Source organism: Gossypium raimondii, chromosome 1, assembly GCF_025698545.1.
Source record: "Gossypium raimondii isolate GPD5lz chromosome 1, ASM2569854v1, whole genome shotgun sequence".
Taxonomy (NCBI): Eukaryota; Viridiplantae; Streptophyta; class Magnoliopsida; order Malvales; family Malvaceae; genus Gossypium; species Gossypium raimondii.
The window spans coordinates 25,658,093-25,674,287 of record NC_068565.1 but is presented as its reverse complement, the minus strand read 5'-3'; the positions used below and the strand labels follow the sequence as shown (position 1 = coordinate 25,674,287).

The window sequence follows — 16,195 nt, the reverse complement described above, 5'->3', positions numbered from 1 at the left end:
TTACTTCTAAGAGTGATGGCCCTGCATTGCTCTTTCCCTTGTGACCTTGAATTCTTGGTATTACTTGGCAATGCCCCTTATGGTCTCGAATTTAAAGCATTCACAATTTTCCTCACTTGATTATCAAGAGCTCAGAGAGACACAGCCTGAATCTGAATGAAAACATCATTCTTGGCCATATATTCTTTCAGCAAAGCTTCAATAGATGATGATGATGAAATGAATGCCTAACCCTGCTGGACATTTTGCCTCGACATAGGTTTATTATATAACCAGGCGGTGCATAAATGGTATTCTATCTTATTATATTATTAAGATTTTCCTCGCCTTTATTATTCCAGCTAAAGTCCAAATGCTGCTTCCACCTAGGATTATGTGTGTTGCAATAAAGGTTATTGTTCCAGTTGAAATTACCCATGTAGCACACAGATGCTGGATTTGATGGGCATTCATTAAACACATGGTCTTCACCACAATAAACACATGATAGCTCGGTTGATTTTATCTCCTGAATTTCTTTTCATTGTTTTAATCATATTATCCAATGAAGTGACTGTGTCCAAATCCATAGTACCAGCAACTCTCTTGCCCGTCCTAACATTTGTGGTAGGATATTGATAATCATTGTTGGCATCTTTTCCAAAATTTCATATGCTTCATTATAAGATTTATCCAACAAACTACCATTGGCCGGGAGCATCAACTACCATCCTTGTATGCATATTCAACCCATTATAGAATATCTCCATCTGAGTACAGTGTTGAAACTTGTGCTTCAGACATTTTCAAATTAAATCTTTAAGTTGTTCCCAAGCTTTACATAGTGTTTCATCCTTCAATTTTCTAAAAGATGTGATGTTATTTCTAAGCTTGACATTCATATTTGGGGAATTATACTGTAGAAAAAACCTCTGGAAAAGATCATTCCATGATACCACTGTTCCCAATGGTAAAGCATTCAACACGGCTCTCGCATGATCTCTTAAAGAATATGGAAATAGTTTAAGTCACGGAGCATCTTCAGGAACACCCTTTTGCCTAAACCAGTCACAAACCTCTAGAAAAAGTAGTAAGCGCAGTCTTGGATCTTTATTTGGCAATCCACCAAACTGTCCTACTATTTGTAACATCTAAAACATTACCAGTTTCAGCTCAAATTACTGAGCTTGTATTTGTGGTCTGACTATCCCTGGGTTCAGGTCATCCAAAATTGGCACAACATGCTCTCAGATTGGTCTGTCTCGGTCATCTATCACTCCACGAATATGAGGATTAGCACCCTAACCACTCAACTTTTCATTCATACCAGGTATTACCCTACGAACAGGAGGATTAGCATCTTGACCATTCAGATTATCATTGAGACCAAGATCATTCCTGTTCCTAGCCATTTTTTGCAGTTCTTTTCGCATTCTTTGTAAAGTTCTTTTGATCTTTGGGTCAAAAGGATATTCTTTGTTAGTAGGAATTCCTCTTCTCATGCACTGATGAAAAACCTGTGGAAATTAAAGTAAACTAAGTTAAATAAAACTAATAAACTAAGTTAAATAAAACTAATGGAATTAAGGAAAATAATAAAACCAAAAAATAGCAAATTGCCGATCCCCAATAACAGCACCAAAATTTGTCGTATGTGAATGTGATATGTAAATTGTGCAAGTATACATGTTGAATCAAGTAATAAAGTGATTAGCGAGATCGTCTCCACAAGGGTCACATTAGGTATAGAAATGGTCAAGTTATTATAATGGTTAATGTTACGGCAAAGCCGGGTTAAGTACACAGTGGTAAATTAAAAGAATAAAGATGAGTGTGAAATATATACTGACTAACATTGGAACATGCTAAGGAAAAGTAAGAGTAAAAAGGAAATGGCAATTACGAGAATGATTACGTGAATAAATTATGAGCTAATAAATAAATAACTAAGAATGCTATGGAAAAGATGCCACGACAATAGGATGTATCGGTATCGCTCAAATAGACAGATCAATCGAAGGATAGAAAATGAGCCACAGAAACATATATGCAAAACTCGATAGGATGATAAGGTGGATGAAGGAAACAGACCCGATACTCTAGGAATTTGCAAAAATAAATGGGTTATGCATTTCGAATTATCCCCTAGACATGTTTTGGATGACTCTGACTCATTAGGATGAGGGGACTAACCTTAAGAAGGAAAGTGTTGCTGAAGCGGTATTTCAACTGTAATTTTCTACACCAAATGGGCCTATCATACGAAGCCCAACTCATTATGCGCCTTCAACGGGTGGGAGCTTTCACCAAACACATGTCAAAGGAAAGGGAAAAGATCCGATGGAAATGAGGAGAGCACCACAATGGGATGAGGAGAAGGAAGATTGAGCATTTTTATAATTTTTTTTAAAACTTGTATTAATATTTGGATATTTTTAATTTTAACCTTGCAGGAGTAGGACTAACAGTATTTTTTTATTGCATTTTGTTTAAGTTTTCTATATAGGAACCAACACGAAGGAGACACAAACAATTCGAGCTTTACACGATCAGAGGAAGAACCCACCATTATTAGTTGGAGCGACCTCGATCAATCGGGTAACTTCTTTCCTTATATTCATATGGGCTACACATTGAGGACAATGTGTTAACCAAAGTGTGGGGGGAACATAGAAAACTTGTTTATTTTCAATTTCTACATTTTTATTTGATTTTTTCTTGTCTTTGGTGTGCTTGAGCTTGTAGAAATACAAATGATTGGTTAGGAGTATGTACATAGAATGCTTATATCTACAAATAAATTTGGCATGATGGTAGGTGATTTTAAATTTTTTTATTAGACTTCTAAGTTCTATATGTTACACTATAAATAGGTGTTAAGCAATCGACTGTACCAAGTAATATATAAAATACAAGGAAACGAGCATGCTAGTACGAATGATAAATGGTTGGATTTGTAATTGTTCGGTTGATTAAATTTGTGCATATTGAGATATTTAGGGATGACCTAAGACATTGTTTGAAACACATCCAAAGCCAAAAAGCTGACCTATTTGTACTTCACCTTTAGTACCAATTTTTGAACTTATTAACACTTCTTGATGAACCTCGTTGCAAACCCCATGCCTGAAAACATTAATTTGTATTTGCCCTTTTTCTTTGGTCCTACACTGCACGACTATAGACATCTGGTCATATGTATTGAGGGTTAAATAGATACATCACGACAGAGGTTGTAAAAATAGAATGAAAAAGGAAAGATTGGTGTGATATATAATATATAAGTTAGTCTAATATGTGAAACAAAAAAAACCCAAAAAGGAAAATTAGTACGAGTAGAAAAAGTCCTAAACCAGTGAAAAAGCATTCAAGAGTGAGATGTATTAAAAAATAGAAAAGTCTCAAAATCACAAAAGAAAAAAATTGTTCATTGGTGCACAATAACTCGTAAGGCTAGCCATAGCTAGTATATCATGCTATGATTTCCTTACATGGAGAGACAAGGAATGTGAGAGAAGGAGAAATAAGGCGGTGAGAAGGAAAGGGTCGCTAAGGGGGAAGAATAGGGCTCAATAGAATGTGCCAGACTATTTTCATGTTTGTAACCCTTTTGATGGTTATTATTTTTGAATTCCATACCTGTCCTAAGCCTCAGAATGTTACAAGCCGAAAAGTCCCATGTCACCTAAATATCCTTATACATGAATGGACATCATACTAAACATACGCATAAACAACTATTTGTATTCTGCTTGGATAATAAAAATACTTGTATAATTTGTTGATGGATCCCTATAAGTGAAACCCTTAGTACTTTTATATTTTGTAACATACTAAACCTAGATGTTTGAGATCAAAAGCCGTAAGCCAAATACTCATCATCTTAAAGTTGTTAGTAAGCATGAAATGTCTAAGTCATATGCTCCAAAGTCAATACTTGTATGATATTTGTTCAAGGGTCATCACTTTTATTTCTTATGTTGCTTGAGGAAAAGCAATGACTTAAGTGTGGGGGGGTTTCATCTGTTGCAATTCGGTGTAGCAGATTAAACTAGTTTTCACATTTAAGGAGCTTGAATACAAGCATTTTCATTATGTTTTAGTTAATTTTTCTTAGTTTTATTTACATCCAATAAAATGTGCAAATTGAGTCTTTTATTGACCTTAAGGGCAGAGTAAGGCCCAAGGGTATGCTAACGCACTTTGTAAGTGTGTAGGAAACCATTAGAAGACGTATCAAATGAATACCAGTCACTATGTTGCAACACAGATGACTCGATGTCGCAACATAGGGAACAAAATGGAGAAAACTCAAGTCTGTCTTTAATGCCATGACATAGACTGAGGGTGTCGTGACATACCTCTAAAGATATTTGAAAAAGAGTATATTGATTGCTTTGTCACGACACAGGTCCTAGTGTGTCACGAAAATGACTCTGCGACTGAAATTAAATGTGAAGTCAGAGTGTTTTGGCCTTCACAATCAAACCTAATGCTCGAGAATGTTAGCAAACCTAGGGTTAAGAACAACAACCACTTGAAGCCTATAAATAGGCTCATTTGTCACTTCTTATGTACATAATTCCTTTTAGCCTAAATTCTCTTTGTAAAATTTAGTTTGGTTTTCTTTCGTTCTTTGGTTTTGGATTTCTTTTCATTGTTCTTGTTTATTTCAAGAGATCTAAATTGTAGAAGCATTCAAACTCTGTAGATTCACAATTAATCTCAATATAATCAAGCTCTTTCATTTACTTTATTTTATCGATTTAATTAACATGCTTTCTCTTTATATCGATTTCATATTGTCTATGAAAGCCATGAGAAACTAATCCCTCCATGGGGGATTAGCGAGTGGAGGTATGATCTATTAACTATTTTATAGGGTTACTCAATAGATTAGTTGTTTGAGAAAGGAATAATGTGAAACAAACCCTGGGCTTGACAACCCTGGGAAATCATCAAGAATTAACCCAAAATTGGTATTTCCTATTCATGAACACCTTCACCCCAAGCCAGTCAGGACTGTTAGGTCAGATGATAAGTAGTTCATGCTGACTCATTATGTTAGTGGAAGATCAGAAGATCTTGCTAGGGTAGTGACTAGTTGATTCACGAGGAATCCAGAACAACAGTTGATAGGGATTACCAAATCAAGCTTATCACCCAGAATCAAGATTTGATTTACTCCACTCTTCTATCTCCTTAATTTTATTACTTTCATGTTATTTTATTTTATTATTATAAAAAATTGTGAAACACTTTTTTATGTTCTTGTACTATAATTTATTTAAAGTACTAATTAGATCTTCTAATGTTTAGGTTAGAATTGATCTAGCACTCACCTCCATTGGGGTCCGATCCTCGGAGTACTCACCTACTCCGTTGTAAAAACTATATTACAACTGACTCGTATACTTGCAGATATCGCCTTACATTTTTATATCTTATTGCAGTATTCACACTCTAGACGGTAGTACTTCCGGAAGCGATCACCAAAATTGTAGGGAAAGGTTATACTCAGAAAGAAGGAATTGATTACGAAGAAATCTTCTCTCTAGTTGCCATGCTCAAGTCAGTCCGCATATTACTATCCATTACGACAACTCTCAATTACGAGATCTGGAAAATGGATGTGTAACACCCCTAACCCGAATCCATTGCCGTAATAGGGTTATAGAGTATTACCAAATTTTACAATTTAAATAGACAGAAAATTCAAACATTTCATAACATATAACATTAATGTCAGAAACAAATCATAATCATGCATATTTTTCCTAATACGAGCCCTCAAGGCCCAAAATACACTTTAGAAACAAATAGGGACTAAATTGGAAACTCAAAAAATATTTCAGAAACAATTAAAATTTTCAAAGCTGCATAGGTCACTTGGCCATGTGGCCTAGCCGTCTAGGCATTCAAAATAAGGACACACAGTCATGTCCCAGCCCGTGTCTGTGTCCGTGTAACTTACTAACTTGTACCACACGACCAAACCACATGCCCGTGTGCTAGGCCATGTGAGCATACTGATTTGCATTCTATAAAAGATACAGGGGACACACAACTATGTCACTTGGATGTGTGTCACACACGGTTGAGACACACACTCGTGTCTCTTCCCATGTGGATGAAAATAGGTCATTTTACAAGCCACATTTCTCACCCAATTTGGCATCCAACTACACTTAACATCTTGCATATACACAAGACAAAATTAGGCATCCAAAACAAGACAAAATCAAGCCTTAAACATGTAAAATCATCACATACAACCAATATGCCCTTGGGCACCTCAAATGACAACTTATAACATGTAAATCTAAACATTCAATATTTCAAATTGTTTAACTAACTCATATGCATATTTGTGCACTAAAAACACCAATATAAACCATTCAAAAGCTAACCTCATTTTACATATGTGCTTTCAACAATAAGCACTAAATCACTCCAAATTATAATACATATCCAAATGCATAATCAACTACCATTTAAATTTTCATCCATCAAACATAAATCAATTCACATATTACCTATACCAAACCACACATCAAACATGATAAAGCCATTTATATATACATAGCAAAATGTACCCAAGTACAAGAAAAAAAAAAAGGCTAAAACCACAACATCACACATAAGCCAACATTAGCCAAAATAACTTATACATGTCATTATAACCGAAATTAAACAATTGAATGTACCAAAAGAGCAGTTAGATAGTGTGATATAGCTACGACAAGCTTCCAACCTGAACGAGCTTCCAAATCACTATAAAACACGAAAAATAACACAGCGTAAGCATTTAAGCTTAGTAAGTTCGTATAACACAGAATTTAACTTGCCATTTAACCATAATTTAGGTAAGTAGACATAGCATATCACAACCAACTTGGCCAAAAGCCTAAACACATGTTCACCAACATATTAGCCATGTAAATTACATATAAAATCTAATACAAATGGATGATTTCAACAAGTAATCACATTTTATGTACATGTATTATTCATTTCATATATCATTATATCTTGTAATATCACTTTCATGTATTTAATGTAAGTACCTGTAATAGTTCATATTGAACTCATATAATCTCATAACAGAATTGTGCCCATTGAACCATCGTTGGATATGCGGGCAGTACTCACAAGGTGTACTAAACTATAATCTATCAATTCATGTACATGTATGCTCATACCAGCTGTAAACAGTAAGCTCCTCCGAGCTGAATAATGGTAAGCTCATATGAGCTGAGTATGGGTAAGCACATAAGAGCTAAAATCGGTAACCCTAATGACATGTTATTTGTATCCTACAATTTCCTAAGGTTCAAACGGGGCTCGGTAGTCGTCGTATGGCGTCGGATATGCGATCGGTAACTATACATAGGAATTATACCATCCACATACATATATTTCAATTAAAGCATATAAATACGCAATTTAATTATACGAACTTACCTAGACAAGTGTTCGTAGATACGAAGGCGACTAATTCGAGATTTTCTCTTTGCCTCGATCTAACTCTGTACGAGGTCTAACTGGATCTACACAAATGAACTTAACTCTATTCAATATAATTCATATTCAATTCAGCCCAACACACATTGTTGGCAAATTTACCATTTTGCCCCTATACTTTTAATTTTTTTTACAATTTAGACATTATCTCATAAAAATGGAAATTTGCACAATTTCATTACAACGCATCATAGCCGAATTATATACATCTTACAACAACCCATATTTTTCACAAATTCATAATTTTACCAAACAATTTATCACATTTTTCAATTTAATGCCTAATTGATAATTTCATCAAAAATTCCTTTACATAAGTTGTTTATCCAACAACGACCATTCATTTTCTACCGTTAAACTTCAAAACCCTAACATGTTCATCAATGGAAAACTAAAATACTTTAACGGTTTCACAAATTAGTCCTCGGGCTAGCTAGATTAAGCTATAATGATCTCGAAAACATAGAAATTATCAAAAGCGAGACAAAAATCACTCACCAATTGAGCTTCACAGTACCCGAACCCTAGATTCAATAAAAAATGGCTTTCTTCTCTTCATAATCCGTTGAAGAATGAAGAAAAGATGATACTTGGCTTTTATTTTTATTCATTTTAACTTTAATTACAAATTTCCAAAATTAACCTTAATAAACTTTAATAATTACAAAATTGCCAAGCCATTATCATCCACTAACATAATAATTATCTAATTAACACATAAGAACCTCCACTTTAAATTTCTATAGCTATTTAATACTTTTAGCGATTTAGTCCTTTTTTATCAAATTGAGCAGGTAAATAGTAAAATTTCTTAACGAAATTTTTATACGGTATTTTTATCATGCAATAGACCACAAAATAATAATAAAATAATTTTTCTGACTTTAGATTTGTTGTCCTGCAACCACTATTTTGATTTCACTAAAAACGGGTTGTTTCAGGATGTCAAGACAACATTTTTAAACAACTATCTTGAAGAAAGCATCTACATGATGCAACCCAATGGATGTATAGCTAAAGGAAATAAGTATAAAGGTTGCAAACTGCTTAGATCCATATATGGCTGTAAGAAAGCATTTCACTCGTGGAATCAACGATTTGATCAAACAATCAAGACTTTTGGATTTGAGCAAAACGTAGATGAACCTTTTGTTTATAAACATTTAGGGGATGAAAAAGTGGTCTTTCTCATTCTATATGTCAATGAAATTCTACTCATTGGAAATAATGTACGGACATTTCATCTGTTAAATTAAGGTTAACCCAATAGTTTAGCATAGAGGACTTGGGAGAAACTAATTTTGTTCTAGGCATTCGAATTCTCAGGATTCAAAAGATTAAAGCGATAGCACTATCTTAGGTTTCATACATAGACAAGATATTGGAGCGTTATGCAATAACAGATTCAAAGAAGGAAAATCAACCCTCTGTATCGGGATTTCATCTCTCTTTAGAGGGTTGTCCTAATATAGTGGAAGAAAGAGAGAACATGAGAAAGGTTCCTAATGCTTTAACAATAAGAATTATCATGTATGTTATGTTATGCACACGCCCAGATATCAGTTTTACAGTGGGGTTGGTAAGTCAAAATCAGGTAAATCCAAGACCAAGGCACTGGCAAGTAGTTAAACATATACTCAAGTATTTACGGAGAACGAAAGATTATATGCTTGTGTATTTCTGAAGAGATCTAACTACTATTGGATATACTTATTCTAACTTCCAAACATGTCAAGATTCAAGCAAATTGATGTCGAGTTATATTTTATCCTAGACAGCGAGTCCATAGTATGAATAAGTGCTAAGCAGGGTTGCACTGCTAACTTCACTACAATGGGACGAATATGAGGCATGAAAAAACTATTGCACTATAACAGTGCGAATATAGCTAAAGCTCAAAGAAACCACATAAGGACAAAACACATTGATCACAAGGGAGACAGTAGTGTTTGACGGAATAATGGATGTAGTCAAAGATTGAATAGGGATTTGTTTTGCCAAGACTATACTAGGTAGAGAGTTCTTTGGGAAACATACAAAAGGGCACAAGAATGAGAAACATAACTTACCTACTACACTAGGGCAAGTGGGAAACAATTGAATCTAGTGCCCTAAGTGTAGTATATTCGTTTAAGTACACTTGTAATTTTTGAATAGATTGGCTAATAAAAATGTTCATAAACTACATTAATACTTTGTATATTGTCCCTACATGGTTTTTTCATGCAAAGCAAAATGGAAATAAATGTTGCTCACTGGTTGTTTAATTTTAACTAATATTAAGCGATATTACATGGTAGAATCGTAATACAGAAAGACAACTTATATTAGTAGACAAACCTAAACATGTCCATAGTCTAATCAGAAATCAACAAACCAATTGAAAGACTAATATATCATCTATCAAGTCTAATTGGGAGATGCTTTGTCTTGGGCATTGAAGTGGATGACTCCTAAAAGATATGACATAGATGTGACTAACTAGACAGACAGCACATCAGGTTAAACCCAAGAAGAATAGATCCTAAATTTGTTTATGGACTTATTCACTTGTGACTTTCACAGTGTGGCAGACCTAAATCTTGAGTGGATGGCAGACTATGTATGCCTGACTAGTACACTTTTATGTAAGTAAAAGGCTGAGTTAAAATATATAAGGAACCAAAAGTTAGTGCGTTGAGTGTATGACTTCTACAATATGTAACATCATTTACAATAGTGAAATTCATAGCCTGAGACATATGTAAATGATGTCCTCTCATAGGCGTTACATGGTTGATGAAAAGTAAACGTGACCACGTGTCGCTCATCTTTGTGATTGAATTTTCATGAAGAAAGATGTAGCGGTTACCATGAGATAAAAAAGGATCATATTAGGAGACTGGATATTATCCCGAAGAGATCATGGATATCCTATGAAGGTAACACACTTAAGACAAGGTTATTGGATGAGCAATAAATAGTTGTTTTCATAATGGTATGTCATTAGGGAGGGCTCATTCACGATACTATAGTGGAATGACTTTGTAAATATCCATCAATGGAAACTTCCTAAATCTTTAATAATTCTGAAAAATACTACATTGGTCAGCTAGTCTAAGCTCTTGGGATTCTGAAAACATAAAACTTACAAGAAAATGACTAAATTGCACTAACCAAATTAAGCTTCAAAACTTAAAACCTCTAGTTGAATTATTCTCTTCTCCTTTGATGCAATCGTAAACTAACTAAAAATCTAACTAAGGCAAGTGCACCTATCAATTAATAGTATAGCTATGGTGAACACAAATATCATTCCCATGAAGACTAAAAGTACTAGTATTTATCGTCTTTCTATTATCTAACCGACAAATTGGAGTGATTGATAATAAAAAACTAAAATTAACTAAATTAAATTAACTAAAGAGCATGACAAAGAACAAATTGGGAAAATAATCGAGTAAACAACCAAGATGCGAAACAATACCCAAGAAAGAATCCACCTAGATTTCATCTGTCATTATCAATCTAAATTAAACAATTTCTTCATTTAGTATATTGATTAGTAGAAATCCCTAAATTGTAATAATATATCTTTCGAGAGTAAGAGCAACTGAATCTAGGTTGATTAATTAAAATTTCTTTCTAATTAAAACCCCTATTATCGCATTAACTTGAACTATGGATCCCCCTATTAGATTTGACTCTAATCCGGTAGATTTATGTCTTCCTATTTCTAGGATTGCATGCAACTCCACTCAACTATACTAGACCTACTATTAAATAGGGTATATTTCTCTTCTAATTTAAGAACATCAAACATGAATTAATAGTCTAGAAATATTAAACCAAGAATTAATCACACATAACTAAGAACAAGATCCAATTATTTATTCTGTCAAAATAGAAATCAAATAAGAAAATCCATCGTAGGGTTAATCTCCCCTAGGTATTTAGAAAATTAGTTCATGATCGTAAATAAAAACATATCAAAGATTATAACCACAAGAAACAAGAAAATCCATAATAAACATCAAAGAAATAAAAAAATGAGATCTTCAAGCTTGATTGGAATCTACTTTAGAGTCGACTTAAATGGTGTTTTTCGAGTTGTTTTCTTTAATATTCTCTGACGGCTTACTTCCCTCTTCTTATATTTGGTCTATATAGGTCTTAGAATTCCCGAAAAGCCTAAAATTTATTTTTTTCGCGTCTTTGGAGTGTAGTTCGCAAAATCGACACGATCTGTCACATGACCGTGTGGCAGCCCGTGTCGCTCACACAGCTAAGTGTCCAGCATGTGTGGAATGGCCCAGCCCATATGGCTATTGAAACGTGCTTTTTTTTATTTTCCACTCCTTTTGCTCCCTAATGCTTGCCTACGTATAGAAACATGAATTTAAAGGATTAGGAGCATAAAAATCACCATTTAACTTCAAATAATCACCCAAAAGCGCATTTAAGAATGGGATTAAAACATGTTACTTTTAGCACTTTTCAACTTTCTTTCTATATTTGGTTTGATGAAATGAAGAAGACAACTTTATCTTTTATTTCATTACTTTATTTTTATTACGTATGTTATATTTTATTTTAAATATTAACTGTAAAACATTTTTCTTTATAAATTAACAAAGCTACCACCAATATACTTATAAAGTGGTATAATTATCACTTTAGTACTTATTCCATTTCTAAATAATAAAGACATATATTAATTGAACTTTTGACACTTTTACGATTTAACCCCTGAACCCTAATTAAGTACCAATTTAAAAAATTGCCTAAGTTAAATTCAATTCACTTCTAATATAAATCCATAAATATTTAATAAAAATATTTATGGCAATCGATTACAAAATGGGATTCTGAAACCAGAAGTGTTCTTCATCGTTAACTAAGGTGTTGTTTATCACGCTTATAGAAGGTTTTTACCTAAGTTGTCTGCTAGTAAATTTCTAAATTCCTCTTTTAGTTTACTAGATAGAAAAAAGTTGTTGTAAGATTTTTTCTATAAGGTTTTCATATGAATACTGGGTAGGAAGGAAGCTTCCATTCGAGAACTTTCATTCTTGTTATTTCATTAAGCTTTGGTTGTTTTTTATTATATTTAAAGAAGTCATTTTATTGTTTTAGCCTTAGAAACAGGAGAAAGTCCCAATGCTAAAATAAAATAACTTGTTGAATAGGAAAAGCTCTAAGTGAAGATATCTAGTGAGTTCCTTTGTACCTTGAGTATGTTATCTACATTATTTCATTTAATCCTTCTTACTGTGCATCCAGGTAAGTTGCTTTAACCTTTGGTCCTAGTACTTGTGTCAAAGGAAATGTGTTTAAAGAGTCGATGCATGTACGGTTACATTCAGTAAATCAGAAACAGAAGTCATGCATGTGCATTGGTATAAATACTCCTTCCTTGGTGCACAAGCGCCGTATCCAAAATGGCATAAGGAGGTATAGAATGATTTTTAATTATGATGATAAAAATGAGATACAGGATAATATGTTTTGCCTCTGGTAGGGCACCTTTGTACAAACTGTGACTGGTGAAAACTCAACCTTGCGGGGGAACACGTATCTGTTCAAAATACCAGGAGGGATGATAGAGGTACGGAGGTTATGACTGGTTAATGGCTTTAATGAGGGATATGAAGATATAGGAAAAATGATTCTTCAGAACTAGGATCAAAAGCTAGCATAAGGAAAGAAGTATGCGGAGAAAAAGGGTGTATACAGTGTAAAACAAAGTGTGAACATTATCGTGTGTCAAATGATATTCGATTTTGTACAAGTATACACGTTGGTTCAAGTAATAAAGTGATGAGTGAGTATCATTCCCACGAGGATCAGATTAAGGTAAAAAAGTGATCAAGTTATTATAATCTGGTTAATGTTTAGGCGAAAACAATGATAAATACGCTGTGGAAATTAAAGGAATAGTGATGTATGCAGTATGTGGAATTGATGAATCATTGGAAATGCTATGACAAAAGTAAGAGCAGAAATGTAATGGCAATAACGAGTGTGATTATCTAAATAGAATGTAAACAAAGAAATAAGAAACTAAATATGTTGTGACAAAGATACTACGAAAAAGAATAAGGATAGAGTGATGTTCATTCGGAAGGTCGGGACTACCCAGAATCAACCCTTACTGTCAATAATGCCTTGGTAAAATTGTATCTACTTTACTGCTCAGAAGAGTTCTTGTAACAACCCATTTTTAGTGAAATTGGAACAGTGGTTTTGGGACCATGAATCCAATGTAAGAGTAATTATTTCATTATTCTTTTAATGTCTACAGAATGTTAGTAATATCGTAGAAAAATTTCGTTAAGAAATTTTACCGTTTGCATGTTTAATTCGATAAAAAGGACAATATTGCAAAAGGTGCAAAACTTGAGTTCAATAAATAAAATTATTTTAGAGGAAGTTGAAAATGGTAAAATCAATGGGCAAATGAGACTTAACCCTATCATGAAAGAAGTATTACGAAATGAGGTGATAAAATGGTTAGATATGAGAATTATTTACCCTATCTCAGATAGTTCTTGGGTATGTCTGGTACAATGCGTATTGAACAAAGGTGGAATCATGATCGTCGAAAATGAACAAAATGAGTTAATCTCGACAAGAATTGTCACGAGTTGGAGAATTTGTATTGACTACAAAAAGTTGAACAAAGCCACTCATAAAGATCATTTTTCTTTTCCTTTTATGGATCAAATGCTAGATCGACTGGCAGGTAACAAATTTTATTACTTTTTAGATGGATATTCGAGATACAACCAAATAGTTGTAGCTCCGAAAGATCAACATAAAACTACTTTTTCCTGCCCATAGGGTACATTTCCTTTTAGGCAAATGCCTTTTAGCTTATGTAATACACTTGTCACATTTCAGCGATGTATGATGGCAATTTTCACTAATATGGTTGAAAATTATGTTGAGGTTTTCATGGATGATTTCTTTGTTTGTGGTAATACTTATGATATTTTCTTGAATAATTTGGCTAAGGTACTCAAAAGATGTAAGAAGACGAATCTCATCCTTAATTGGGATAAGTGTCATTTTATGGTTAAGGGGGAATTGTCTTAGGGCACAAAATTTTCAAGAATGGAATTGAAGTGGATAGAGCAAAGGTGAACGTAATTGAAAGATTACTGCCTCTAGTTAGTGTGAAAGGAGTTAGAATTTTTTTTAAGACACACTGGTTTTTATCGTAGATTTATAAATGAGTTTTCAAAATTTTCTAAACCTTTATGTATGCTTTTAGAAAAAAAAATGTTGTTTTTAATTTTAACAAAGCATGTTTAGAAGCTTTTGAAAATTTGAAAAACCTGTTAATTTCAACCCCAATAATTATCACACCTGATTGGTACGTGCCTTTATAGTTGGTGTGTGATGCAAGAAAATCCACTATTGGAGCTGTGAAGGGCCAAAGAAAGAACAAAGTGTTTCACCCTATCTACTATGCAAGCCGAATTTTGACAGGAGCCTAGATCAAATATGGCAACTGAAAAAGAACTATTTGCTATAGTTTTTGCTTTTTATAAGTTTCACTCGTATCTTATAGGTACCAAAGTTATAGTATTTATCGATCATGCTACCATTAAGTACTTACACACGAAGAAAAATGCTAAATCGAGGCTAATTCGATGGATACTTTTGCTCCAAGAATTTGACCTTGAGATCCAAGATAGAAAAGGTGTTGAAAATCAAGTAGTCGATCATCTATCAAGGTTGGAACAAAATGAGGTAACTTCTTCATTTATTCCAATTAATGAGAATTTTCCTAATGAGTATATCTTCGAGGTAAGACGAATCTATGAAACACCGTGGTTTGCTGATTTTGCCAAATACTTAGCATGTGGAATAATTCCTCAAGAAATGACGTACCAACAAAGGAAGAAATTCCATCATGATAGTCAGTACTATTTCTGGAAAGAGCCATTTTTGTTTAAACAATGTGCAGATAACATAATCATGAAGTGCGTAGCTAGAAGTGAGATTGACGAGATTTTGTACCACTGTCATTCATCTCCGAGTGGGGGACACTTTGGTGGTTCACATACAGAAGCAAAGATTTTACAAGTTGGGTTCTTTTGGCCTACATTGTTTAAAGATGCTTATGCATATGTGAGAAACTGTGATAGATGCCAAAGAACCGAAAACATATCAAGAAGGAACAAGATGCCCTTGAAAAATATTTTAGAGATAGAAGTTTTCGATGTATGGGGCATTGATTTCTTAGGCTCGTTTCCTTCTTCCTATGGGAACAAGTATATCTTGGTAGCTATGGACTGTGTGTCTAAGTGGGTTGAAGCTGAGGCATACCCAACTAATGATGCTAATGTAGTCATGCAATTCTTACATAAGCACGTATTTACACGATTTGAGACTCCTAGAGCTATAATTAGCGATGAAGGATCTCACTTTGTAAATAAGTGGCTTAAGTGGTGGCTTGACAAGTACGATGTGAAGCATAAGATTGCTACTACTTATCATCCACAGCCAAATGGACAAGTTATACTTGAAAGAGTAGTGCACCCTAACAAAAACAGATTGGTCTCAAAGGCTCGATGATGCACTATGGGCCTATCAAACTGCTGTTAAAACACCATTAGGGATGACTCCCTATCGGTTATTTTTTCGAAAGGCATGTCATTTGTCACTCGAATTGAAGAATAAAGCTCACTAGGCTTTAAAGCAA

General features: G+C 33.8%; 1 non-coding gene across 1 annotated transcript; it reads left to right on the top strand.

Moving 5' to 3' along the window:
- Positions 1-765: 765 nt before the first annotated feature.
- Positions 766-872, top strand: LOC128033283 (small nucleolar RNA R71). The gene has a single exon (XR_008189518.1). It is a non-coding gene; the product is annotated as a small nucleolar RNA R71 (small nucleolar RNA).
- Positions 873-16,195: the final 15,323 nt, after the last annotated feature.